Source organism: Polypterus senegalus, chromosome 4 (genome assembly GCF_016835505.1).
Source record: "Polypterus senegalus isolate Bchr_013 chromosome 4, ASM1683550v1, whole genome shotgun sequence".
Taxonomy (NCBI): Eukaryota; Metazoa; Chordata; class Cladistia; order Polypteriformes; family Polypteridae; genus Polypterus; species Polypterus senegalus.
This window is the reverse complement of record NC_053157.1, coordinates 114322652-114350368: the sequence shown is the minus strand read 5'-3', so window position 1 is coordinate 114350368 and position 27717 is coordinate 114322652. Positions and strand designations below refer to the sequence as shown.

General features: G+C 38.2%; 1 protein-coding gene and 1 long non-coding RNA gene across 2 annotated transcripts in view; one reads left to right on the top strand and one right to left on the bottom strand.

Annotated features, from left to right (window-relative positions):
* The window catches only part of LOC120527602, a 229231-nt gene extending 211535 nt beyond the window's left edge, over nucleotides 1-17696 (bottom strand). The window contains exon 1 of the long non-coding RNA XR_005633381.1: nucleotides 17388-17696. This is a non-coding gene — a long non-coding RNA (uncharacterized LOC120527602). The remainder of the gene's footprint in view (nucleotides 1-17387) is intronic.
* Nucleotides 1-27717, top strand: part of scfd2 (sec1 family domain containing 2) — a 585419-nt gene that overhangs the window by 365045 nt on the left and 192657 nt on the right. The window lies entirely within an intron of this gene.

Sequence of the window (27717 nt, the reverse complement as noted above, 5' to 3'; positions counted from 1 at the left end):
ATCTGCTTTAAGACATGCAGAGTAAGTTTCACAATGTGGCAGAAACAAGTAGTGGAAAGAGACATTCCACACATGTGTAGTCATTAAAGGTACTTTGACTGGACAGTGACACTGAATGTAGAATTAAAGAAGTCAGTGAGTAGTAAGGTCGAGTAATACTATTATATTTTATATTTTTTATATTATATATTAATTTCCTTTAGCATGATCATTTTTGACCTTAAAACTACATATGGCACAATACCACATTTTGTTTTTGATACTGAAGCTGATACCAAATCAGTATTTCTTTTCTTTTTAACAATTGCTATTGTGTTAGATGACGATATATAAGTACCATGCCTATGGTTAGATAATTTATTATTTAATGTAAATATTGATAAATATACAGCAAGACAATATTTTGAGTTGCAGAAACAGCATATGTTGTAATACACATGAATGTGGATTAAGAGAAGAGTTTTTTTTTGTTATTAGGTTGCTTGGTATAAAAACACTAGGTTAATAAGAAGGAGAAAAAGAAAGGAAGAAAAAGATATTTTCCTGATTTTATTGTGGTAAACTGTTTATTTCATGTTTGCTTTTTCTGAAAATGTGCCAAGAACTTTTCAGGGTGAGCGTCACGTAGAAGTGTCCAAGTTTCAGCAAAACTCAAATGCACTCCAATTTTCATCATTTTTAATGTTGTAGATTAGTGTGTGGAGAAACTCACTTCCTGTCATAAATAAGATTAGTTTCGTTTCACTTAAGGAGTATTCTTTTCCTCAGAGTAATGATTTCCTTTGCGCCTTAGAGCAAATAAACATGTTTTTCATTAACTTAAAAATGCCTGTGAAATTAATAAGCCAAGTTTTAACTCTGTATCAGGACACAATTTCCGGTTCATACTAGAAACCAGTGTTTTTTCTAGTTCATGTAAGTGCATGTTTTCATTAATGCTTTGGTTATTATAGCTGAAGTCCCTCAGTTCTTTTCTCTAACAGAGAGCTTTGACTCTTCTAAATTTTCACAAAAATATTTATCCTGGAATCGTGTTCATTACACTAACTGGTGGTGCAGCCTGCAGCAAGCAATGCCAAGACAATATGTGTCCAGTGTTTATGAATCCATTATTCTGTCTGTTTATCACAGTTTTGTTTGAATTTGCTTTATTAACAAAAGAGGATTGTATTTTTATTTATTTTTTCTTTATTTTATTTATTAATTCTTGCTCATCATAGTATACACATTTCTGCTTGGACATTGGTGTTAAATATTCACCCTATGCATTTCCTTTCATAATTCCATTTCCCTTCAGATCTAACACATTTTTTATAAGGTCCCAGCATCAAATTGCATGGATCTACCTCTGATTAAGAATTTGTACTATGTGAAATTCATAGGGCTTTCTAGCCAAATACTTGTAGTACTAGGGTGTTGCACTGTGTTAGCCATTATAAATGTAGTGAAAAGTCAAGCAAAATGACACCTTTTATTGGCTAACTAAAAAGGTTACAATATGCAAGCTTTCGAGGCAACTCAGGCCCCTTCTTCAGGCAAGATGTAATCATTAGAAGGGTCCTGAGTTGCCTCGAAAGCTTGCATATTGTAACCTTTTTAGTTAGCCAATAAAAGGTGTCATTTTGCTTGACTATCCAAAAACTTGCATTTATTTATTAAGTATTTTGGTATAACCATCCATTTTTCTAAACCAGCTTATCCAGAGCAGAGTGGCGGAGCAGATGGAATTTATCCCATTAAGCATTGGTCACAAGGCATTAACAGTCTCTGGACAGGGCGGCAGTCCATCAAAGGGCAGGCACACACACACACAAGGGTCAGTTCAGCATCGCCAATCCACCTAACCTGGAGGTAACCCATGGTGGACACTAAAAAACATGCAAATTCCATGCAGGAGCACACAAGACCTGAACCCTGGTCTCCTTGTTGCAAAGTGGCAGCATTTCCACTGCGCCATTGTGTCACCCAAAGCATATCCCCTTTGCTGTTTTTCTGTTAAGTCAGTGGACAGGTACAGACACTAGTTATGTTATTTGACAACCCACTTTTACATTCTTTCCATGGTTTGAGGATGGAGCCAACACTTAATAAAATAAAAGTATGTAATGGTTTAGCAAACGAAATAATGTAGAACATTAGCAGATAGTAGCTAATGTTTTTTTGCTTTTCAGATATGATTTTAACAGAAGCTCAGCATCAAGCTTAACACTTGATTCAAACAGGACACACACCCGCAGTCAAACCTGGTCACTTTAGAGTCTCCATTTATTACACATACTTTTGGAAAGTGCAATGAAATACAAGTACATGGAAGTTACCTATGTGGACTCGAGGGGAATATGCAGGCTCCTTACAGTCAATAAGTCAGTGCCTGCCATTCCATTCATGCAGTTTTATCATTTTGGACTCAAGGCACATTATTCTCAAATATAGAAAGAAAAATTACCCAAATACTGTACTGTATATTGCTCTTTAACTTAATTTGTAGCAGCTTTGCATATATGCTTTACTGACCTCCATGTTTTCTTTTGAAAAGAGTCAAGAAATAGTGAGAGGGTTGAAGTTTCATATGGAAAATACAATTTAATGATGGTGGTAAAAAATGTTTTTCTGTGAAGTTACTATTAAGCAACTTGTTTTTGTGCACTTGTGTTAGTCAATAGCATGATGTCATTATGCAGACAGGCAGAGACAATTGAGGATCAGGGATCTTTCTTTGGATCCCGATATTAATTTCAGCAGTCTACATTGTCATAGGTTGTTCCAATCGAGTAGTATAGGTAGAAACCTGAGTGTGTATCTTAGGTAAAAAGGAAAATTAGATGGGTAGACAACCTGGTACAGAAGGCTTTTGTAACTAAACTGAGTGTAGAAGTGTCTCCAAAGTCCAGCTCCAATATGATGCTGTGTAGTTTATGCCAGGATGATCCTAGTAACTAGCCTGTGTGTCTTACCACCAGGTGGCAATGTGATTTCTTGTTTTTCATTATGCAATAGAGGTAACAACTGATGTTTCCTCCAAGACACTAAGGTACATTAGGTGCAACCAAAGAGAGACTGATGGCTTCCCATTGACCTAGGGTAGAGAACAAAGTATATGCAAAAAGCGTCCACACTTCAAAGATGGAAAGTTAAGTATTAAGCCGCTTTTCCACTGCATAGTACGGCACGACACGGTTCAGTACAGCTCACCTTGGTTCGGCTCAGTTCAGCTCGGTTTGTGTTTCGACTGCAGTTTAAGTACCGCTTTAGAGTGGGCGGGATTATTCACGTGTCGTTATAGTTGCGCCGCCTCTACTGCAGTGACACCGTGGAACTTTTACAACAACACGCAGACAACGACAACACTTTAGCTCGATGACGCGCAAGGTTAAGCATCTAAAAAAAGCACATCACTAGCTAACTTTTATCACTGTTGCAAAGCATAAAATGAACTTAACTGCCAGTGTAACATTAAAATGCTGATTCTGTATATTACAGATCTTCTACATTTTGCAAAAAAGTCGCCGCAACAGACCATCTGTTTGGACATTTAACCGTGCTTCAGAGTGGTGGGATGTGATTGTTCCCGGTTTTACAAACACTCAGTGGCTGGAGAACTTTCGAAACTTTCGCGTGTCTGTACCTTTAAAGAAAAGAATAGCCAGTGACGCAGTAATGACGATTTTCTCCGGCCAATCAGTGACCAGCAGAGTTTACACGTCACATTTTGGTAACGGTTCGGCACGCTTGGAACCTCGGCTGAGGTGGTACTAAAAAAAGGACCAGGTACTGTTCCCAGTGGAAAGCCCCGCAAAAGTGAGCTGTACTGAACCGTGTCGTGCCGTACTATGCAGTGGAAAAGCGGCTTTAGTAACCAACATGTTACCGTGAAGATAGGACACTTTGGATGGGTGATTGACAGTGAAATTTCACAAAGGCCTGCTGAGCTCTGCATTCCAGTAACCCCTGGAATATTTGTGTTACACTTTACAGGCACAGGAAAGTTAAAGAAGGCAGGGGCAGACTGTCGGGGCATTACATAAATGGAGCCTCGCAGCAGATAAGGAGGGATCACTGAGAAAGGCACAGAATGCAAATCTGGAAGACAAAAAATAAAAAGTGAACATGAGTTCAGAAACAGCAGAGGCAGTGGCTAGTTTCTGTAACTGTTAGCTTATGAGGCATTTCCCATTACTATAACAGCAGGAAGATGATTTTTCAGGAAGTTTCGCTAAGGGTCATTGATTGTTAAATACATGTTATCAGGCTTTACTGTCATTTGCTCTGTGTGTCTTGGTCTTTTCATCTCACTACTCATTACAATTTTATTCTTAATGTTGTTGGAAAGTGTATCCAGCAGGGGGTGCTCTTTCTCCCTCGAATGTGTTTCTTGATGCAGAACTGACTAGAACCAATACCATACCTTTTTATACTATACCTATGGCGAAAAATAATTATAAGAGAGAAAAATGGTACAAAAGAGATATATGTAATTAACTTTCTTTAAAAGATCGCATTCATTCCCAGAATATAATGCATAATCCTGTATACATACATATTCAGGCCAGAGAGAAGCAAAGGGACATCACGGCCAAATGGGATAATGCTGACACACAGATGTGCCATCCAGTAAGTGAGACGCTTCTGACATCATGCTGGATCCTCATGATTATAAACACTGACATAATTACATATACGTAGAATTCATGTCAGATATGAGCAACTACCAGACAAACTGGCTGGTTGTTAGTACCTTCACCTGTTCTCATCATTTATCAAAGACTCTGTTTTTTTTAACCATATTAGTCAAGCAGACATCAGCATTTTTTAAAATAACCTGCTTGTGTGTCCTTCACATGTTTTCTGTCTATCTCCTTAACCTGACGTTCAGCTGTCATTTGTCTGTCCCTCTGTCAGTGTCTTTCTTTCTGCTGAATTGCAAATCTTTGAAATAAATTTCACAAATCACATTGGCACTGATAACCTTCTTGCTATAGAAAGGAGCCATAATTATTACAGCTTAGCTCAATGTCCCACTTTATTTTGTTTTCCTTCTTCTTTTTCTCTTACTGCTTTGAAATTTTATTATTTTTGTGGCGAAGCCTTAACGTTAGTATCAATAAACTACAAAACATCATCATGATATCCTAGGAAAATACAAAATGCCTTCATGATAGTGCCAATTTGTGGCTCAGGTTGACGTCAGATTGTGGTGTCATTCGTTCTCATGCGTGAACTCTTGCTCCTTACATGGGTGTAAGTGTAGGATGTGAGGTAAGACAAATTCTTATCCTACTCAGACTTTTAGTGCAGTCCTAGGAGTAATTCTAAGGTGCTTAATAAATAAATACTTGCACTAGACTCAAACCTAGCTAATATAGGAAATTATCATTTTTGTTTTTAAGGTGGCCCCTAGTAGCTTTAGCTTTATGCTTGGGGTAATGGTGACAAACAAGCATTTCTCCAAGCTACAGGTTTATTGCCAAATGCATCAGGTTGTTTCTCCAGTATTTCCAGATATTTTGCTGCGTTAATCTTTCCTTCCACCCTCTCAAGCCTTCTAACGCCTGCCGCAGAGAAGCAATCACAACTCATGGTTTGCCACCACTATGCTTCACTTTGTGGATGGTATATTCTGATAATGTGCAGTGTTTGACTTAAACAAAACATGGTGTTTAGTCTGGTAGCCAAAAAGCTCAATTTTGGTCTCATCATATCATGGAATCTGCATCTAACTGACTTCAGAGTCTCCAGCGTATCTTTTGGCAAATTCTAGCTGAGATGTCATGAGTGCTTTTTTTAACAGTGGCTTTCTCTTTGCCACTCTCCCATGATTCTGTGACTGGTAAAGTGCCCAGTCACTCCAGTCTCGGCCACTCCTTCAGAGTTATCACAGGTGTATTGGTGGGTTCACTCATTAGTCTTATTTTTTCCATATCCACTCAATTTTTGTGGACAACTGAGCCTGCTATATGCAGATTTACAGATGTGTCATACTTTTTCCATTTCTTAATAACTGATTTTACTGGACTTCAGGGGATATTCAATGACTTGGATATTTTCTTGTACCTATCCATTAACTTGTCCTTTTCAGCTGGGCCTTCCAGATAGTTCAATTGCATTTATAGTACATTTATTTGAACCCCCTTGAATACAGACAATTGATCTTCATTTAACTAATGATGTGACTTCTAAAACCAATTAGCTGCACCAGTGATGATTTATGTGTCTCATATAGAAGGGGGTGAATGCTTATATGGTTAGTTATTTAGTGTTTTATATTTGTAACTAATTTAGACTACTTTGTGGAGAACTTTGACATTAAATAATCTTTTTCTGTTTATCAGTGTCAAAGAAACAAATCTGTCTTTACATCATGAAGACCTTTGAGAGGCTGGTGCTGGACAATATAAGTCATCTTATGGTAGACCACCTCATCCTACTGCAGTTTTACTTTTAATTATAAATATTACACCTGGTCATGCCACTTTCTTGAAATTATCTGATGATTCTGCACTTATGGAGTGTACCTGTATTTATGTAGGGGAAGAGGGAGAGTACAAGAGTCAGGTGTAGAATTTTGTTTCTTTGTGCATTAAGGAATCATCTGCAACTTAACATTAGCAAAGCCAAAGAAATGGTTATTGATTTTCACTGCATTAAAGAGCCATGATAACTGTTCAGTATTAAGGGAACAGATGTAGAAGTAGTCAACTCCAAGTGTTTGGGGGATCTACATAAATGCCAGGCTGGACTGATCTTGTAACACAGGAATAATATAAGAAAGGATGGAGCAAGCTCTTTCTTCTTAGGAGACTGTGTGCCTTTAATGTGTATAATGATGTCATTCACATCTCCTATAACTCTGTGATGTCCTGTGCAATTTCCTATGCTTTGGTGTTCTGCACTGGTAGTTAAAACAAAACTGAGTGCCATTATGAACAATGTTGCACATGCTGTCTCTGGCACACTAACTCCGAATATGTCTAGCCAAGCTATTATTTTAAACTTTGAGTTCCCAGTCATATTTGCTTATAAGACTCCTGTTTTAGAATTTTTGTGGAAGCCTTTTTTTTAAGAGTCATTTATGTTTTACTATGTATAGGTACTTAAAATATTATTATTTTATATTTTGTGATGCAAATGATTATTAAAGATCTTTTTAAATTCAGCTTTTGAAATGTAATGAAAAGTATTAAACAAGATATTAATAAATGTCATCTTCGTCTCACATTAACTAGAATTGAAATTGCTTCAAATGCTCATCAAATCTTTTGCAGGTCAGCCATAAATACATCCATCCATTATCCAACCCACTATATCCTAACTACAGGGTCACAGGAGCCAATCCCAGCTAACACATGGCGCAAAGCAGGAAACAAACCCCGGGCAGGGCGCCAGCCAACCGCAGGGCACACACACACCGACACACCAAGCACACACTAGGGACAATTTAGAATCGCCAATGCACCTAACCTGCATGTCTTTGGACTGTGGGAGGAAACTGGAGTACCCGGAGGAAGCCCACGCAGACACGGGGAAAACATTCAATCTCCACACAGGGAGGACCCGGGAAGCGAACCTGGGTCTCCTAACTTCGAGGCAGCAGCGCTACCCACTGCGCCACTATGCCGCCCTCAGTCATAAATATGCAGCAGTGAAGATTATTAATATTCAGTGTATCATTGTGGTATGTCTATTTAGTAAGCTTTGCACTCATATACAGTGGGATGCAAAAGTTTGGGCAACCTTGTTAATAGTCATTATTTTACTGTATAAATTGTTGGTTGTTACGATAAAAAATGTCAGTTAAATATATCATATAGGAGACACACACAGTGATATTTGAAAAGTGAAATGAAGTTTATTGGATTTACAGAAAGTGTGCAATAATTGTTCAAACAAAATCAGGCAGGTGCATAAATTTGAGCACTGTTGTCATTTTATTGATTCCAAAACTTTTAGAACTAATTATTGGAACTCAAATTGGCTTGGTAAGCTCAGTGACCCCTGACCTACATACACAGGTGAATCCTATAAAGAGAAAGAGTATTTAAGGGGGTCAATTGTAAGTTTCCCTCCTCCTTTAATTTTCTCTGAAGAGTAGCAACATGGGGGTCATAAAACAACTCTCAAATGACCTGAAGACAAAGATTGTTCACCATCATGGTTTACGGGAAGGATACAGAAAGCTGTCCCAGAGATTTAAGCTGTCTGTTTCCACAGTTAGGAACATATTGAGGAAATGGAAGACCACAGGCTCAGTTCAAGTTAAGGCTCGAAGTGGCAGACCAAGAAAGATTTCGGATAGACAGAAGCGACAAATGGTGAGAACAGTCAGAGTCAACCCACAGACCAGCACCAAAGACCTACAACATCATCTTGCAGCAGATGGAGTCACTGTGCATCGTTCAACCATTCGGCGCACTTTACACAAGGAGATGCTGTATGCGAGAGTGATGCAGAGGAAGCCTTTTCTCGCCCACAGCACAAACAGAGCCGCTTGAGGTATGCTCAAGCACATTTGGACAAGCCAGCTTCATTTTGGAATAAGGTGCTGTGGACTGATGAAACTAAAATTGAGTTATTTGGGCATAACAAGGGCGTTATGCATGGAGGAAAAAGAACACAGCATTCCAAGAAAAACACCTGCTACCTACAGTAAAATATGGTGGTGGTTCCATCATGCTGTGGGGCTGTGTGGCCAGTGCAGGGACTGGGAATCTTGTCAAAGTTGAGGGACGCATGGATTCCACTCAGTATCAGCAGATTCTGGAGACCAATGTCCAGGAATCAGTGACAAAGCTGAAGCTGCGCCGGGCTGGATCTTTCAACAAGACAATGACCGAAACACTGCTCAAAATCCACTAAGGCATTCATGCAGAGGAACAAGTACAACGTTCTGGAATGGCCATCTCAGTCCCCAGACCTGAATATAATTGAAAATCTGTGGTGTGAGTTAAAGAGAGCTGTCCATGCTCGGAAGCCATCAAACCTGAATGAACTAGAGATGTTTTGTAAAGAGGAATGGTCCAAAATACCTTCAACCACAATCCAGACTCTCATTGGAACCTACAGGAAGCGTTTAGAGGCTGTAATTTCTGCAAAAGGCGGATCTACTAAATATTGATTTCATTTCTTTTTGTGGTGCCCAAATTTATGCACCTGCCTGATTTTGTTTGAACAATTATTGCACACTTTCTGTAAATCCAATAAACTTCATTTCACTTCTCAAATATCACTATGTGTGTCTCCTATATGATATATATAACTGACATTTTTTATCGTAACAACCAACGATTTATACAGGAAAATAATGACTATTAACAAGGTTGCCCAAACTTTTGCATCCCACTGTAAATTGCTGCCTCATTAAATGTTACTCTTTCATATACTATATACTGTATACAGTGGTGTGACAAACTATTTGTCCCCTTCCTGATTTCTTATTCTTTTGCATGTTTGTCACACAAAATGTTTCTGATCATCAAACACATTTAACCATTAGTCAAATATAACACAAGTAAACACAAAATGCAGTTTTTAAATGATGGTTTTATTATTTAGGGAGAAAAAATCCAAACCTACATGGCCCTGTGTGAAAAAGTAATTGCCCCCTTGTTAAAAAATCACCGAACTGTGGTGTATCACACCTGAGTTCAATTTCCTGATTACTGCCACACCTGTTTCAATCAAGAAATCACTTCAATAGGAGCTGCCTGACACAGAGAAGTAGAGCAAAAGCACCTCAAAAGCTAGACATCATGCCAAGTTTCAAAGAAATTCAGGAACAAATGAGAACAGAAGTAATTGAGATCTATCAGTCTGGTAAAGGTTATAAAGCCATTTCTAAAGCTTTGGGACTCCAGCGAACCACAGTGAGAGCCGTTATCCACAAATGGCAAAAACATGGAACAGTGGTGAACCTTCCCAGGAGTGGCCGGCCGACCAAAATTACCCCAAGAGCGCAGAGACGACTCACCCGAGAGGTCACAAAAGACCCCAGGACAACGTCTAAAGAACTGCAGGCCTCACTTGCCTCAATTAAGGTCAGTGTTCACGACTCCACCATAAGAAAGAGACTGGGCAAAAACGGCCTGCATGGCAGATTTCCAAGACGCAAACCACTGTTAAGCAAAAAGAACATTAGGGCTCGTCTCAATTTTGCTAAGAAACATCTCAATGATTGCCAAGACTTTTGGGAAAATGCCTTGTGGACTGATGAGACAAAAGTTGAACTTTTGGAAGGCAAATGTCCGTTACATCTGGCGTAAAAGGAACACAGCATTTCAGAAAAAGAACATCATACCAACAGTAAAATATGGTGGTGGTAGTGTGATGGTCTGGGGTTGTTTTGCTGCTTCAGGACCTGGAAGGCTTGCTGTGATAGATGGAACCATGAATTCTACTGTCTACCAAAAAATCCTGAAGGAGAATGTCCGGCCATCTGTTCGTCAACTCAAGCTGAAGCGATCTTGGGTGCTGCAACAGGACAATGACCCAAAACACACCAGCAAATCCACCTCTGAATGGCTGAAGAAAAACAAAATGAAGACTTTGGAGTGGCCTAGTCAAAGTCCTGACCTGAATCCAATTGAGATGCTATGGCATGACCTTAAAAAGGCGCTTCATGCTAGAAAAGCCTCAAATAAAGCTGAATTACAACAATTCTGCAAAGATGAGTGGGCCAAAATTCCTCCAGAGCGCTGGAAAAGACTCATTGCAAGTTATCGCAGACGCTTGATTGCAGTTATTCCAGCTAATGGGTGGCCCAACCAGTTATTAGGTTCAGGGGGCAATTCCTTTTTCACACAGGGCCATGTAGGTTTGGATTTTTTTTTCTCCCTAGATAATAAAAACCATCATTTAAAAACTGCATTTTGTGTTTACTTGTGTTATATTTGACTAATGGTTAAATGTGTTTGATGATCAGAAACATTTTGTGTGACAAACATGCAAAAGAATAAGAAATCAGGAAGGGAGCAAATAGTTTTTCACACCACTGTATATGTATTTCTTCTTATTTTTCATTTCTATTATAATTATGTTAGAGTGATTTCTTTTTTTATTGTTATGCATTGCTTTCCTTTATTTTAATTCTTGTGCTGCTAAAAATTTGTGAGAAAGCATTTCTTGGGCTTCCCTGGGAGAACAGTTGAGAAGAGTCCTTGTTTTTCCAAGTTTTCTAGAATTGTTTAAGTTCCTAGTATAACACAGATTATTTTGTTATTCCATAACAATATTATCATGGCATTTTGATATCCTCACCACTGCCGGACCCTGATCATGCTACAGCATCTGAAACTTTTTTGTTCTGGTGTCCCTTGTTTGGCAATGACACAACTGTAGCTTCATTAATTTGGAAAGCAAAAAAGCCACATATAACAATTACAATTTTGCTAAGATCTAAAGCAGCAGGGGTCATCATGGCACTACATAACTCCCCACTTCATTAATGGGTCCTGAATATACAGTACATGTGGAAGGAAGGAAGCAAGAAGAAAGTAATTGCACTGTACCTGTTACTTAAATATGGAAAGGAAATCATGCTAAATCTCTTCTCTGTATAGTTTTCTGTCTGCTCCTGTCATTAATTATTGCCAAATCACATGTTGCCTTGTGATGCATCACTTGTTCTAAACGTAAGACCAAATTAGAAAAACATTATAATTTTTACAATGCAAAAATATGGAAATAAGAATTTCATTGTGCAATGTACACAATGTAATATATACACATGACTGTTAAGTTGGACTAGAACTTCAAGAGAAACAGAACATGATCTGTTGCTTTGGGTGGAATTATCACCACTGTATCTGTACATAGAAATTTGAGCATGAAAAAGTAGCCAGGCCTCTTTTATGATCAGTTATTTATTGTGAATAATCAAATCCCCCAAACCCCAAAACTGAGTTGGTAAGCAATGAATTAAGAGCAGCATTAACAAGCAGGAGACATTCAGGATTTAAGGGATTGAACAATGTTAGATGAGCCCTTAATAGTTTTAGTGGATGCTTTGTTAGTTAGAGATGCAGATAACTAGCAATAACTTGTAAAATTTAGATACCTAATGATCGCTTATGACAGTCTTGGGGGATTTCCACTGCAAAGAGAGGAGCAGTAAGAGTGCCTAAGTAGCTAAGGTTTTTCTGGTAAGAGGTATGTTGTAAGGAGGACAAATCTAAAAGGATTAGAGTTTCAGACAGCAGATGAATATCAACAGAGAGGATTGAAGACACAGAAGGTCTTCTTCTTTCGGCTGCTCGCATTAGGGGTTGCCACAGCGGATCATCGTCTTCCATACCTTTCTGTCCTCTGCATCCTGTTCTGTTACACCCATCACCTGCATGTCCTCTCTCACCACATCGATAAACCTTCTCTTAGGCTTTCCTCTTTTTCTCTTGCCTGGCAGCTCTATCCTTAGCATCCTTCTCCCAATATACTCAGCATCTCTCCTCTGCACATGTCCAAACCAACGCAATCTTGTCTCTCTGACTTTGTCTACCAACCATCCAACTTGAGCTGATGCTCTAATGTACTCATTTCTAATCCTGTCTATCTTCGTCACACCCAGTGCAAATCGTACCATCTTTAACTCTGCTACCTCCAGCTCTGTCTCCTGCTTTCTGGTCAGTGCCACCGTCTCTAACCCATATAACATAGCTGGTCTCACTACTGTCCTTTAGACCTTCCCTTTCACTCTTGCTGATATATCCGTCTGTCACAAATCACTCCTGACACTCTTCTCCACCCATTCCACCCTGCCTGCACTCTCTTTTTCCCCTCTCTGCCACAATCCCCATTACTCTGTATTGTTGATCCCAAGTATTTAAAGTTATCCACCTTCGCCAACTCTACTCCTTGCATCCTCACCATTCCACTGACCTCCCTCTCATTTACACACATATATTCTGTCTCTTGTTCCTACTGACCTTCATTCCTCTCCTCTCTAGAGTATATCTCACCTCTTCAGGGTCCCTTCAACCTGCTCCCTACTATCGCTATAGATCACAATGTCATCAGTAAACATCAGAGTCCATGGGGACTCCTGTCTAATCTCGTCTGTTAACCTTTGCAAATAAGAAAGGGCTCAGAGCCAATCCTTGATGTAATCCCACCTCCACCTTGAATGCAACCGTCACTCCTACCGCAGACCACACCACGGTCACACTTCCCTCATACATATCCTGTACAACTCTTACATACTTCTCTGCCACTCCCGACTTCCTCATACAATACCACAACTCCTCTCAAGGCACCCTGTCATATGCTTTCTCCAGGTCCACAAAGGCACAATGCAACTGTTTCTGGCCTTCTCTATACTTCTCCATCAACATCGTCAGAGCAAACATCGCATCAGTTAGCAGAAATAGCCTAAAAGTTGATAGAAATCTACGTTTTGTACCTGATACTTATATGCAAAATTTGGTTGACCTAAGTGAAAGCGTACTCAAGTTATCGTGTTTACACACACACACAGACATAATTCCAAAAATTATATTTTTGGACTCGGGAAGGTCTGAAACTGAATTTTTGGAGGATTCCAATACTTTCCCTATACTTTGTATAAGAGAAAGTCAAGAGAGGTTTAAAATGTCAAGATTCATCAAAATCTCAACATCAAATTTGTGGACAATTATAATGGTTTCCCTATACAGGCAGTACCCAGGTTACATACGAGATAGGGACTGTAGGTTTGTAATTGAATTTGTATGTAAGTCGGAACAGGTACATAAATTTAATAAATGTTATTGTTGACCGACTGTAACCCAGTGCTCTGCCAATGAATGATGGAGTTTCACCTCTCTCTGACCTTTTTATTATTTCTACTTTATTTTCAATGGTGATGATTTTTCTCTTCTTTACTGTATAACCAGCACTTGCATCAGATTTGTGTTTCAGAGACTTTGTTGAAGGGTGAAGACAAAAGATCAAGATGAGCTTTTCTGCACAGCTCTGTACATGCTATCACAGCAGGAAGGCACCAGTCATCAACACGTCTGATGTAGATAGATAGATAGATACTTTATTAATCCCAAGGGGAAATTCACATAATCCAGCAGCAGTATACTGATACAAAAAACAATATTAAATTAAATAATAATAAAAATACATATAAAAGCAGACAATAACTTTGAGTAATGTTAGCATGTACTGACAAGAGACAACTTCCTGCTATGTACATAACAGTACAAGCAGGCTTGCAATTGAGAATGAATGGGGGCATTGACGGGTGGTTCACCTCACAGTCACCTCCACTACAGTATGCTGCCTGCAGCATCCGCCCACCAAGACCGAACACGGTGCGGCCAAAGGCGGGTAGTGAATCGCCCCCATTCAATAGGCAGCCATCCGATGCACACTACAGTGCTACCCCCCGCTGCCCCGTTCATCCTCAATGGCCTCCATTCAGCCACAACAGGGTCACCGCTTGCAGCATTACCAGCTGCCGACCGTGAACGAACAGGGCAACCGTGTGCAGTGGGCGGGCAGTGAAACCGCTTACCGCTGGGAGCCGCCCAAGGGACACTACACTGCGTGAGCAGCGAAATCACCCCCCTCCAGCCTCCGTCCAGCCACCGCTTGCAGCATGCAGCATTACCAACCACCCACCGAGAACGAACGGGGCAGCCGTGCGTGGTGGGCTGGCAGTTAAACCGCTTGCTGCCAGGGAGCCGCCCGAGGAACACTACACTGCGCAGGCAGCAAAATCGCTCCCCTCCAGCTTCCATCCAGCCACCACTTGCAGCTTTCACAGGCCGAAGATGACGGTTACTGAGGTGCATGCGTTGCAGCTGCAGCCCCGTTCGTAAGTCGTAGGTCGGATGTCCGTAATCTGGGGACTACCTGTACTTAGTATACGAGAAAGTAGAAACAACAATTGCAATACAATTATACAAGAGATTATTGGCAGGCATGTAGATGGCACAGACTGCTGTATACCTGTGCCACAGGTTTAATGTAGAAGTATAAATCAGCCTTAAAGTGCATAAAGAGCTTATTTGAATGAGATTGCCAGTTTACGCCTCCCCATCTCACCTAGAACCAGCAAGTAATTACCATTACTCATTTTGATAATGCTAAAATGCAAACTCCTCCTGAAGAGAATGAGCACAGTGCATTTTTTGGAGGAAGCTTTTGAAGCAGCCACAAACAATAGTATATATTTTATTTTTGACGGGGTTACCACCAGCACTCAATACATGTGATTCGTGAATTAGAGCTACATCTATACAATGTCTGTAATTAAGGTCTAATACGCAGTTGTGCCCAGATCTCTAGTCCAAGGCCCTGATGTTCCATGAAATAATTTGCAATTTTCATGAAGATACATAAAGAATAAAGAAAGAAATGCAAGCAGAGAAAGAATGAAAAAACAGTGCTCAACAGTTTACCAACCAGAGCACAAACCAAGCATGAAGTCAAAGGAATTGTCTGTAGACCTCTGAGACAGGATTGTGTCGAGGCACAAATCTGGAAAAGGTTACAGAAAAATTTCTGCTGCTTTGAAGGTCCCAATGAGCACAGTGGCCTCCATCATCCACAAGTGGAAGAAGTTTGAAACCACCAGGACTCTTCCTAGAGCTGGCCAGCCATCTAAACTGAGCGATCAGGGAGGTGACCAAAAACCCGATGGTCACTCTGTCAGAGCTCCAGAGGTCCTCTGTGGAGAGAGGAGAACCTTCCAGAAGGACAACCATCTCTGCAGCATTCCACCAATCAGACCTGTATGGTAGAGTTGCCAGATGGCAGCCACTCCTTAGTAAAAGGCACATGGCAGCCCGCCTGGAGTTTGCCAAAAGGCACCTGAAGGACCCTCACACCATGAGAAACAAAATTCTCTGGTCTGATGAAAGATTGAACTCTTTGGTGTGAATGCCAGGCGTCACGTTTGGAGGAAACTAGGCACCGCTCATCACCAGGCCAATACCATCCCTACAGTGAAGCATGGTGGTGGCAGCATCATGCTGTGGGGATGTTTTCAGCGCAGGAACTGGGAGACTACTCAGGATAAAGGGAAAGATGACTGCAGCAATGTACAGAGACATCCTGGATGAAAACCTGCTCCAGAGCGATCTTGACCTCAGACTGGGGCGACGGTTCATCTTTCAGCAGGACAACGACCCTAAGCACACAGCCAAGATATCAAAGGAGTGGCTTCAGGACAACTCTGTGAATGTCCTTGAGCGGCCCAGACTTGAATCCGATTGAACATCTCTGGAGAGATCTTAAAATGGCCGTGCACCGACGCTTCCCATCCAACCTGATGGAGCTTGAGAGGTGCTGCAAAGAGGAATGAGCGAAACTGGCTAAGGATAAGTGTGCCAAGCTTGTGGCATCATATTCAAAAAAACTTGAGGCTGTATTTGCTGCCAAAGGTGCATCGACAAAGTATTGAGCAAAGGCTATGAATACTTATCTACATGTGATTCTCAGTTTTTTATTTTTAATAAATTTGCAAAAACCTCAAGTAAACTTTTTTCACATTGTCATTAGGGTGTGTTGTGTGTAGACGTCTGAGTAAAAAATGAATTAATCCATTTTGGAATAAGACTAACATAACAAAATGTGGAAAAAGTGATGTGCTGTGAATACTTTCTGGATGCACTGTATTTCTGTCTTATTCAGTTGTCTGAAATCACCATGAAAGTTTTGTATTTTTTCCTTTATTTCTTTTCTTAAATGCCTATTGTGAGGGCATTTATTACTTATATACTTATATAAGTTTGGGGGGAAAAAAAACTTGCCTAACAAAAGAGTAAAATAGTTATGTAGCATCTGGTTAGGGACACTTTATCATGTTCTCCACTTTGAGAAGTGCATTATGGGTCCCGTTTGGACTGTTTTGATATTTCTGTGATATAAAATTACCATTTCCTCACCTGTCAATTTCTATAAGCACACACTTCACTAAAACACAGCAGGAACTCAAGTTTTATATTGCTGATGTCAGTGTTCTCCATGAAGTGATGATTCTTGTCATGTTATTATAGCAGGATTTCTTGATTTAAAGCAAAATACAGACAGTGTACTTCTGCTTTCATAAGGAACTAGATCTTAAACTGTCACAGAATTTTATTACAAAGATGAATTCCCTGCCCTTGAGAGTGTTAGTTTCATAAGCTGCAAAGATCACTATGCGTTTGCATAAAGGGCATTGTCAGATAAATTGGTTGTCACTAAACAAAAGGAAAATATGCACAATGATTATTTATTGTCAAGCTATATTTACAGCATCTGTCTTGTCAAGATAACTACAATAAATTGTAACTGTAGTACACTGTACACAAATCTAATATTAGTCTGATTTTTCTTCATCCAGTTTTAATGCTACTATTTTTTATTACATTGTATTTACAGTATTGCAGAGATAATTTAATTAAAGTTAGATATATATTACTTACCAAATCCACTAGTTACTAGATAGTCTTTTTTCCCCTCCCTCTTGGCTGTTCCTGACAAATTTCCATAACCCCTGTTGTTCCGACTTTTAATGCAATTTTTGCTTCCTACAAATCCCTGAATTATTTTGTTTGATTTTTTGAAGATTGTGATTTCAGAGTGAAATGATTAGAACTGCAGGTAGAGGTCAAATTCCATAGTCGCAGGAGGGTGTCAGTGTATCCTGCTCACATGGATTTCTGCTGTGGAGCCAGTATCCTCTGTGCATAAAATAACCAAGGAAAATACAGAATGAACACTCCAGATCTGTTAGATGCATCACATCAGAATGATTGCCAGTTATCATGGCTCCATTCAGGAGGGGATCTGAAGTCCTGTGGGATTTAAAGGAGGCATCTCTTTGATGAGATGCTGCTTGAATGCCAAAATCAGTTTAAGCATAACTAACAAAGATGGTATCCAGAGCTATTTTTGACCTAGAAATTGAGTTCTTTTAGTAAGTGGGAGTTAAAAATCTAGATTATATTTTCTAAATATTGAGTTCAACATACACCACTAGATTAACATTGTACTGTAACATTCATTGAATATGATATATGGTGGCTTCATCACACTTGTAACTAATGTCCTTTTTAACATGCAGTAAAATTGGATTTTCTCTCTCTTTACCATAATGCCTTATTTTAGAGGCAGTGCTAAATTTGTGTCAGTATTGCCATTCTCTGCATCTTAGAAAAGTTAATCTTAATTTATTTCTATAAACAGATAATTATAATTATACCAAGTTCATTATAGACAACTGACCTAAGAAATATGCTTACTTTGTATAGGCAGTAAGTAACACAACATTACTCCACAATATTTGTGTAGAATTATAAAGTGAAGTCCAGTTCTTAGGCCTCACAGGCATCTTTTCATTTCAAATTCTAATTGCTTACGTATACAGATTTCATTGTGCCAGGTCCTATGGAAGGTACTGTATGACATATAACTTTTTGTGTATTATGTGGATTTTTTCTTTCTGGAAACAATTTGAAATTATTTTGTTGTCCATGTAAAATTTAATTTACTGCCCCTATGCCCAAAGTCGTAGGAAATTATTCTGGCTCACTCCACAGGCTATATTATTTTTATGCTTTTTTTTACCCTCTATTAATTTTACATACTATAATTAAATCCATAACTTTTTTAATCAAGCTAGTGAATGCTTTGTTTTATTTGGAAGTTATGCACATGTAGGTTCTCAGGATATGGCCGTCATTTGCAGATGTGGAAAGTTGGACTGCAATGTTAAGATTATAAAGTTTTTTTTTTTTTGTTTTTTTTTTAATGGCGTGTCTAGGGATGCTCACTTTTAATCTTGTTTTTCTTTGTTCAAAATACAACTTTCTTTTTAGAATCCATCTTTAAACAGCTGAGAACAGCGCTCAAAAAATGTTGCCTTCTAATAAAAGTTTTTCTAACCTTGTGTGCGTGGGTTTATCCTTTTCTAAAACTGTTTTTCCAGGTCAGATTCACAGAACATCCTTGTCCTAACAGCCAGAGGCTCAGTAGTTGGGTGCAGTGCCCAGTATGCTTTTTCTTGTATGCTGATCTTTTGTTAATTATTTGTGTTATGTTTGCATGTTTTACTGAGGATAAGGAAAGATCCTATTTATCTATCCATCTGTCATCTGCCTATTTAATCTTTGACACAGAGCAATGGAGCAATTACATTAAACAAAATCAAGATTATCCGTGTACATGTCCAAAATTAGGATGTGCAGACTTCTCCATTTTATAATTTCTCCTTCATTAGGAGGAATAAAGATGTAAGAGGTGTTAACCAGCTGGCTAATGATGCAGAGTGGCAACCTCATAGTTGTCAGACATTCTGCATGTATACGTCCTTTATAGACATAAACTTTGTAAAACACAGGCATTCTTTGTGTAACAAATCCTTCCCAAAAGTCAGTACCTCTACACCTGTGCCAGAATTTAAAGGTTTCATTTTTTTTTCACTCCACATTGCGCCAGTATGATCGTTGCCAATCTGTATTCCCTTGAATGTAAAGACTGTCCAAGAAAGCTATTTGTCAGTAACAGTCCTGGTTCTTTTTAACATTTTGTGTTTGTTTGTTTTTGTTTGTTACTGGTAATTCTCAATTTACAGTTGACGTCTTTGAGCGACTGTGGCATAGACAGGTGCCTAAATGTGCCTACTATGGACACGATCACCCCACTGCTGTCAGGGTAAGTTTTGGGCATTACTCTGAATAATGTTTAGTTAAAGAATTGATAGTAATTTGGAGATTCATGACAGGAATATGACCATATTTTTGCTTAAAATAGTTTAACTCATTATGTTAAAATCTTTATATATATCTCTCTCATCTGTGTTTGATCTTATTGCAAACAAATGACTTATAGCAAATTCAGTCAAGTAACTTAGGTTGCATCTCACATTAATACATTGCTCAGTGTTTTGCCTTTATTCAAAGTTTGCTTTGTTTCTGTAACAGTCTAGAAGAAAGATTTTACTTCCCTTTTTTTGCATCTGCTGTCACATCTGTGATACTTTTTATTTGCTTTGTTTTTACCCATTTATGTTTTCCGGATAAAAATCTGGCAGCAGCTCAGATCTGAGTGTGCTTTTATTTCCCTTATTGAACAACGGACTGAAGCTCCTCTGAAATGCTGCTGGTCTGGGACTAGGCCCCAATATTTGTTTACAGCCTTAGAAACCACCTTGTTAAATTTCATGAGCAGCTGATACTTAATATTCTGTTTCTAAGTGTGTCCTCCTGGGCTCATTTAAGTATCCCTTTCACAACCTTCCCAACAGAGGACAAGGAAGCACTGACGTTCATCACTATGGGTTCTTACTATAACTCCAGCTGCAATGTTTGTATTGTGCCCTTAGCTATAACACAGATGTTTCTTGATTCACATCTTTGAAAACAAATGCAACACTGGGGCCATTCAGAAACCTACAGTATCAAAATAAAAGCCGGACCAACAAGGCACAAGAATCTGTTGATTTAAGTGTTACAACAACCACCAAAACACAGTGCTATGGTACTTGAATATAATTTTTCATCTCTTACTACTACTGCCTGTGTTGTTACAAATGCTGTATGTTGTTTCATCTAATGAGTTGTGTATATATAAAAATGAATTAATGAGTTGAATTATAACCTATTTCATTTTAAGGCAGCTTGCAGGCACTCCCAAGGGCATTAGAGAGAAGTGAGTTTTGCTGAAGACCAATAACTACAGGTCAAATGTGCTTGCTTATGACCATGTTTGGGAGCTAGCAAGTAATGCTGTTAAAATACTAATGTAGTAAACAAAAAATAAAGAATTTTAGATAACACCACTTATGGGTTTTTTGGTGTCATTATGTCACCTTGTTTAAGAATGTCAGGATCTGGTGGCAGGTTTCCATAGATTAATATACTATGATATATGAGTAGCAGCTGTATATGGCATGCACCCAGCAACATACTGTATATGCAATGCTTTCTACTGGTCTGTTTTACATTTGTGGCATACATTAGAGTCCCAGAGTTAAAGAACATTTTGTTCTGAATAGTGCCTTAGTAAGTGATTGGCATTTTTTATAGGTATATTAGTAGTAGCATCATGTACACAGAGTACTTTAATTTTCAACCAATATACAACACTTTGTCATATATGGTATAATGATAAATAAGAATATACATAACTGCTGTGTACAAATTATTTAATAGAAAGCATGAAATAACTTTCTCATGTTTCTATGGTCTTTCCTAATCAGCAAGTGCAGAAGTATGATTTGCTTTTCCTGCTACATAGTTATTTTTACAGAATATCATTTCTTTTGCTCAATAAAAATCAATCATTTGGTCAATATAGTGACAGTGCAACTGGATTAGAAACCACTCAATCAATTATTTTAAAAACATCCATTGCACGGTGTTGAATTATTTTATGCTTTTGAAATTATTTTCTTTTTAAGGTGAACATTCAATAGCATTTTTGCACTTTTTTTCTTGGTTCTTTATTTTAATTACTGTTTTATACTTCCAGTTCAAGTTCGCATGACAGCAGAAAAATGTATGAAAATTCAGTACCATTTGTTCCATTTAAAAATGTAGCTACAGTAATTTAAGAAAAGGGAAGTATATCAATATCAGGAATACATCAAGAACAACACATTATGCTTGATTTACACCCACCAATGAGAAAGACCTTGCTAAATTTTAAATATTCTCCTTCCACTTCATGAAAAGGAAGTCAGCCTCATGTATAAAACCATTCCATAATAAAATTCTGCTTATGGCAGAAAGGCAGAAATGGCATACGCACAACAACAAAAAAAAAAAAAATCAAATTGATATAACAGTTTGTATACCAGTTCCTGCACTGCGCTGTTTGTTTTTAAGTCTCAGATCAACTTAAACAAGCTTTTAGCTACTCCCTGTCATCTTCTGTCAGTAATCACGCATGGCTTAAAAAAACACAGCCTTTTTGAATATTCATAACCTAATCACCATATAAACTTGGCTATGTTCCTTATTGACATCTTTACTTTCAATCCATGGGAGAACACAGAAGACAAATCTTAAGTGAATGTGAACTTGAGGTATTACTGACAATTAGTGGAGTTTAAGGAATGGCCAGGGGGTCTACACACCTGATACTTTGGTACTAAAATAAATCTCAAATAAAGGTTATGTTTTCCTCAGTTTTTAGGCCTCAGTTAATATAAATATGTTCATCAATGAATTAGACACACAGTGAAGTAGTGTTAGCACTGCTGCTTGCTGGTAAGGATTAGTAGTACTGTATTTTTAAGTTGATTCTGAATAATGGGTATCCAATGTAAAGATGCTAAATCCTGTGAGATTTTCTGCTGCTGCATTCTGCACTAATTGCAAATGATTGATGTCTTTCTTAGGTTAGGTGAGCAAATATTTATTTTAGAGAAGTCTGCACTCATATAGGAATAGCCCTACAGATATTTTATGCCGAAATGGCACTGTAAACATGGCACAGTTTATATAAACTAATCTGTGATTTGCAAATCATTGTGGTGCAGTGATTACGTCTGCTGCATACAGGTGCATAGTGAGTAGCAGTTGGGTACCCAACTCCCACCAGTTCTTCTCTTGTTTACAGTTTCTTCTGACTTTACAAAGACATGCACGTTTGGGTAATTAGTCTCATAAAAACTAGCCAGTTATGCGTGTATAGGTGTGGTCTGCAATGAACTTGAGCTTCATCTTTAGTTATTTCTTTCTTGGTGCCCAATACTGTTGTATATGATTCCCTAAAATTAAATTAAGCTGGCTCAGTAAATGATGGTGCATTATGCTTTGCTTAATTTTTTGTTATAGGATTGTTCAAGAAGCCCATAGGCATTGAATGATCTGAGTCTCCCATAGAGGAGGTGTTAAATGAAGAAATCTTTGGTTAGCAGATGGTAGTACCCTGAGGACAAATTCTTGTGGTTACTAAATAAGACAACACACTATTTTTATTATGTATGAATTTTAGGTGACAGTAAAAAAAGCAACTGCAATTTAGTGCCGTGAGGACGGACACAGAGGCATCTTTGATTCATAGTAGAACAAAGACAGAGAAATGGTTAAAGGGCAATGGCAGTGCCTTTAAAAGGGCATTTGCATAGACTCTGAACACTTACATCAGGTAGGGCTAACTGGCAAGTAGTTGTTTCATTACTTTATCTTTTGTTTGTTGTGCATTTTCTTTCTTTTCTTCAAGCATTTGAGTTTGGTAAAGGAAGAAAACCATTCGGAAAGAACTTTGAGTTTGACTTTGTGAGTTACATTTATTTTTTTAGTACAGAAAAGTTGGGATAGGCACAATTTGTAACTGTCTGATGTAAACTTTGATGTAAACTTTCCATAGACTATAATAAGATGTATTGATTGCAGAGAATATCATGATCCACTCATTTAATGCTGCATATATTTCAATAGTGACTCAGATCAGGCTTCTAACTCTCAGAACTATTAAATCTGCTTCTAAGAGCAGACGTAATATCTCATGTGTTAATTCACCCTTCTTTGTAAAACTCCCAAAAGCATCTAAGTGAAATTGTGTTCAGTATAATTGTAGAGGGGGACTTTTGCAGCATTTCTGGTGAGAGCAAAGTCTACAGATTTGTACAGCTTTAGATGCAATGTTCTGAATCTTTTGCTGTCAGGCTTTTTGGCAGATGCAGGCATCTATGTGAGAGACTCAGTATTTCCGTTGTAATTTGAAGTTTGAATAATACTCAGTGTAGGCTTGCTTTAGGCCAGGCGTTAAAATTGCACCAAGCCATCTGGTGTGATGGTGATTAATTGTTCCTGGAAAAAGACATTTCCTCTGTTTCCTTTTGTGATTCATGGTGGATGCTGCCAGTAGTGTATTACTTGTGACTGTAAGTACAATGTGTGCAGGCTTTGAAAAAAAGTTACATTTTTAATATATTCTTTAAGGTTGTACATTCATCAGACTATGAAATGTTGGAATTTTTTTTTCATTTAATATCCTGACACATTCAATCAAAAAGTGATACCCTGGTAAACTGATTTTTGATTTTATGGCTGTCAGGTAACAGTTTGACATGGTGGTTTTAATACTGTGTAACAACCCATTATTTAGTCTTGGATGGCCATTTTGTGGTAGTTGCTTGTCTTATCTTTTGTTGGGTAAGACTTGTGTAATTCTGTACTTTTCCTTTTGAAAGGTTTATTTGAGATTAAAAAAGAAAGTCTGTCTTGTGCCTACTGTTTCGTGCGATTTGCTGTGAAACAGTGCTCAGTCTAAAAAAGTTTTATGAAAATGTAAGAAAAAGTTCTAATGACTGCATCATATACAACATGAGATCATTTACAACAGGATGAATTTTTTTTATCAAGTGAGTATAGTAAATGTAATCATTTTCATTGTCAATAAGAATTTAGGAGAAGTATTTGTCAAAAACAAACATGTTTTAGAAAGATTTCAAGCCAGTTGTAATTCAAAGAAATAAATTGTAAAATATTATATATAGTACATTGATATAAAATGTCATGACATGCCTTTTAGTGCATTAATTAATAAATTCTTGTAGTTTACCTTGGCATGGTTTATTTTAGGTACCGCTGCAGGTGCAAAGGTGACATTTCATTAGTCATTTGCTAAAATAGCCACAAACTTATTAAAAAAAACAGTTCTCTGTTGGTGACAGATTTTCAGTGTTGAACAGTATACATTCTAAACATGAAACTTTCTGCTTATGTGATCAATGTAAAGCATATACTGCAAAAAGATGGTTTTTATCCCCATCCCCAAAATATTTGCAGTCCTGGATCACTATTAAACCACCAGTGATTTTAGTGGCGCATCACTCTAGGACAGAAATAGTAATAATATCCATATGTTTTGTCAGCTGAGGCCCAGCTCTCTACAAACACCCACAGAGTAAAATCGAGACCATCTGCATGAAATATGCCAGAAGTCACAGAACGGCCAGCAGAAATTTGTGACATATTATTGTCCATGTGTAACGCCTACATTAAAAAAACAGAAACATCCACAATGCACATTCCAAAATACATACCGCAGGTAGAATATAAGTACTGTATTTACTAAGAGGTTAGGACCACCCCTTAACATCCTCTGTGCTCCTGCACAGGAGTTTGTAGGACCTCATCTACTCTCAGTGTGGTACTTCTTCTATTCTGTAGGTACCATGCACTCCCTCATAGGCAGATGTATACATACACAATATCTGTTAATGTACAGATTAATAGGTACTAAGTCATGCTTGTTAGGGCACCTGGCAGAAGGAAAAAAAATCAGGTGAGTTCTTGAGGAAAATAAACTCATGGCCTTGATGGGAATGAAATTCAAGCCCAACTTAAGGGTTAGATCGATCGATCTGTCTATCTGTCTGTCTATCTATAATTTGCTGTATGTCACCAATGCAAGCTAGTGTGTTCTCTCAGTTAAAAGGAAAAGCAAGAATAAAAACCGTGGCTTAATGCCTAGTGACAGCAGGCATATTACAATACTGTTCACTATTCTGCTGTCCCAGTGTAACAGTACTCTTTTTCCTCCTTGATTTTCATCTCAATATTATAGGTGCTGGAGATACTTAACACAAATTAAAGTAAGTGGTTAGCTTTCTGTGGTCCCCAGGAGCCACTGCAGCTCCCCAAACTCCTGGCACAAAGGCTCAGACATGAGTTTGCTATAAACACAAAAAGCTTCATTGTGGAAACTCCTACGTGGAAGTGTTTTGCACAGCAGAGCCACCAATCTAATTCTTTCCCTATCCGCAACTCTGTTGCACTCAGTTGTCCTGTTGTCACTCCTCCAGCAAACTTTGTCTTCCTCCTCCCGACTCTGGCTCCCAGTGTTGAGGCAGGCAGCTGTTTTTATGCAAGACCTGGGAATACTTCCGGTGTCCTAGAACCCAACAGGAATGAGCCAAAGAACTACAGTTTTCAATGAGCCCTGTGGGAATCCATGGTTGTGCCATAACGTGGGGGGCTGCCATGTAGCATGTTCTGGAAGACAATACCCTGAAAAAACTCTTCCCCTGTCCTTCTATCCACTGACTTCCCGACTAGGTAAGGATCCTGATACAGCTCTGGCTGGGATGCTAGCCCCTGCATGGCATCCCTCACACTGTCTTAAAGCACCTAATGCTCAATCTTTGCCAATCTCACACAACAACTGGAAATCCTGACAAAATAACAAGTAATTGCAATTGATGTCTACCAAACATTGGCCCTCACTTAGGCGTTGTCTATATTGAAAGAACAGCATTCTGATGGTATGCTGTCTCTGGCCTCAAATGTAAGGCTAGTCAATCATTGCCAAATATACCCAGAGGCTACTAGAATCCATATCAAATGCTTTTTTTCTCATTTAATATTAGACACAAAACATAAAAATACAGAAGGGACAAGACTCAAGATATTACTGTATTCAATTTATTCCATATATTCATTTTTAGAAATTTACTGACAATGTACGCAGAATATACAGTATGTATCATAATTGCTTTTCTTCTGCCAAATAGCTGGTTCTCTTTAATTTTTCCCATTATGCAGTTTACAAGTATCTGCTTATGAAGTACTCTCCAAAGAGACCTGTATATTTAAAATACACTTTTGGTAATTTAAAATTACATTTGCAACACATTCTAGATATGTAATGTAATAATGGTCTTAAATTTAAATCTGGAATTTTTCAGCTTGATGTTCAATAAAATGTGAGTAAATAGGGGCTGGTTTAGTTTGAATTGCCAATCTGTTTCTAATACCAAAAAATACTTTTTATCCTTTACCTCGTAACAGCATTTTACTCTTATAGACTTTTGTTTGCTTTTTTTTTTCTTTTGAGATGAGCCATGGTATTTACTCCGCTTAATGCTGCCGATAGCAATTGTCCTCATCTTTAGGGCATGTTTTATGGTAAGTGCACACTGTAATCATGTACCCAGAATCCAGTGTGATTTATTATCTCAAGACCAGGTGTACAAACACATTTCTGGTTTACTTTTGTTTAGTAAACTGGCTATTAGGAATTTTTTGTTACAGATGGGCCGTATATTTATGAACGTAGGAATGCTTTATAATGAACAGACACTCTTCATTTAAACCTCATTCCTGCCTTACTCGCAGTCCTGCTGAAATAGCAACGTTTGCATTAGTGGGGTCAGGTTATGTAAATGCACAGACTTTTAGTTTCTTGCGTCTTTAACACAGTTTCTAAAGACTTTTTGGGTAAAATGTTTGAGTTAAAAGAACACAATAAGTCACTTAAGTATGTTTTTTAGATCTTCAAATGCTGTTTTTATCTGCCTTAACTTTGTGCAGATTAACTAAAACTGAGTGAGTGAGCAAGCAAATAACACATTTGTAAATTGCTTTCTTAAATAAAGTTACACAACACTTTTTCTGTGGAAGAGATGATGTAAGTCCTTTGACAAACTTAAAATATTGAAAGTATGTCCTTTGAAAACTGCCTGCCATCTTAAACAGTATGGGTCAGGCTATGATTACACAAAATCTAAATCTTAAAATATGCCTTGTAAGCATTTCCACACTGATGTACATTAGAACCTTTACTCGGGAGTTTTTATTCTGATGGTCAAAATTAAATTATGAGTTCACTACAGACACAACGCATTTTTTCACAGCTTAAGCAGTATATTTATTTACCTTGTACACCAAGCAAATGACACAGACACCAAACTTTTGTAAATTCTTTGTCTCTCATTTGTTCCTCTACATGCTACCACAATACAAAAAAGATATTTCTCCAGACTGAATAACTAAAATATATTTTCTCCACTATAGTATA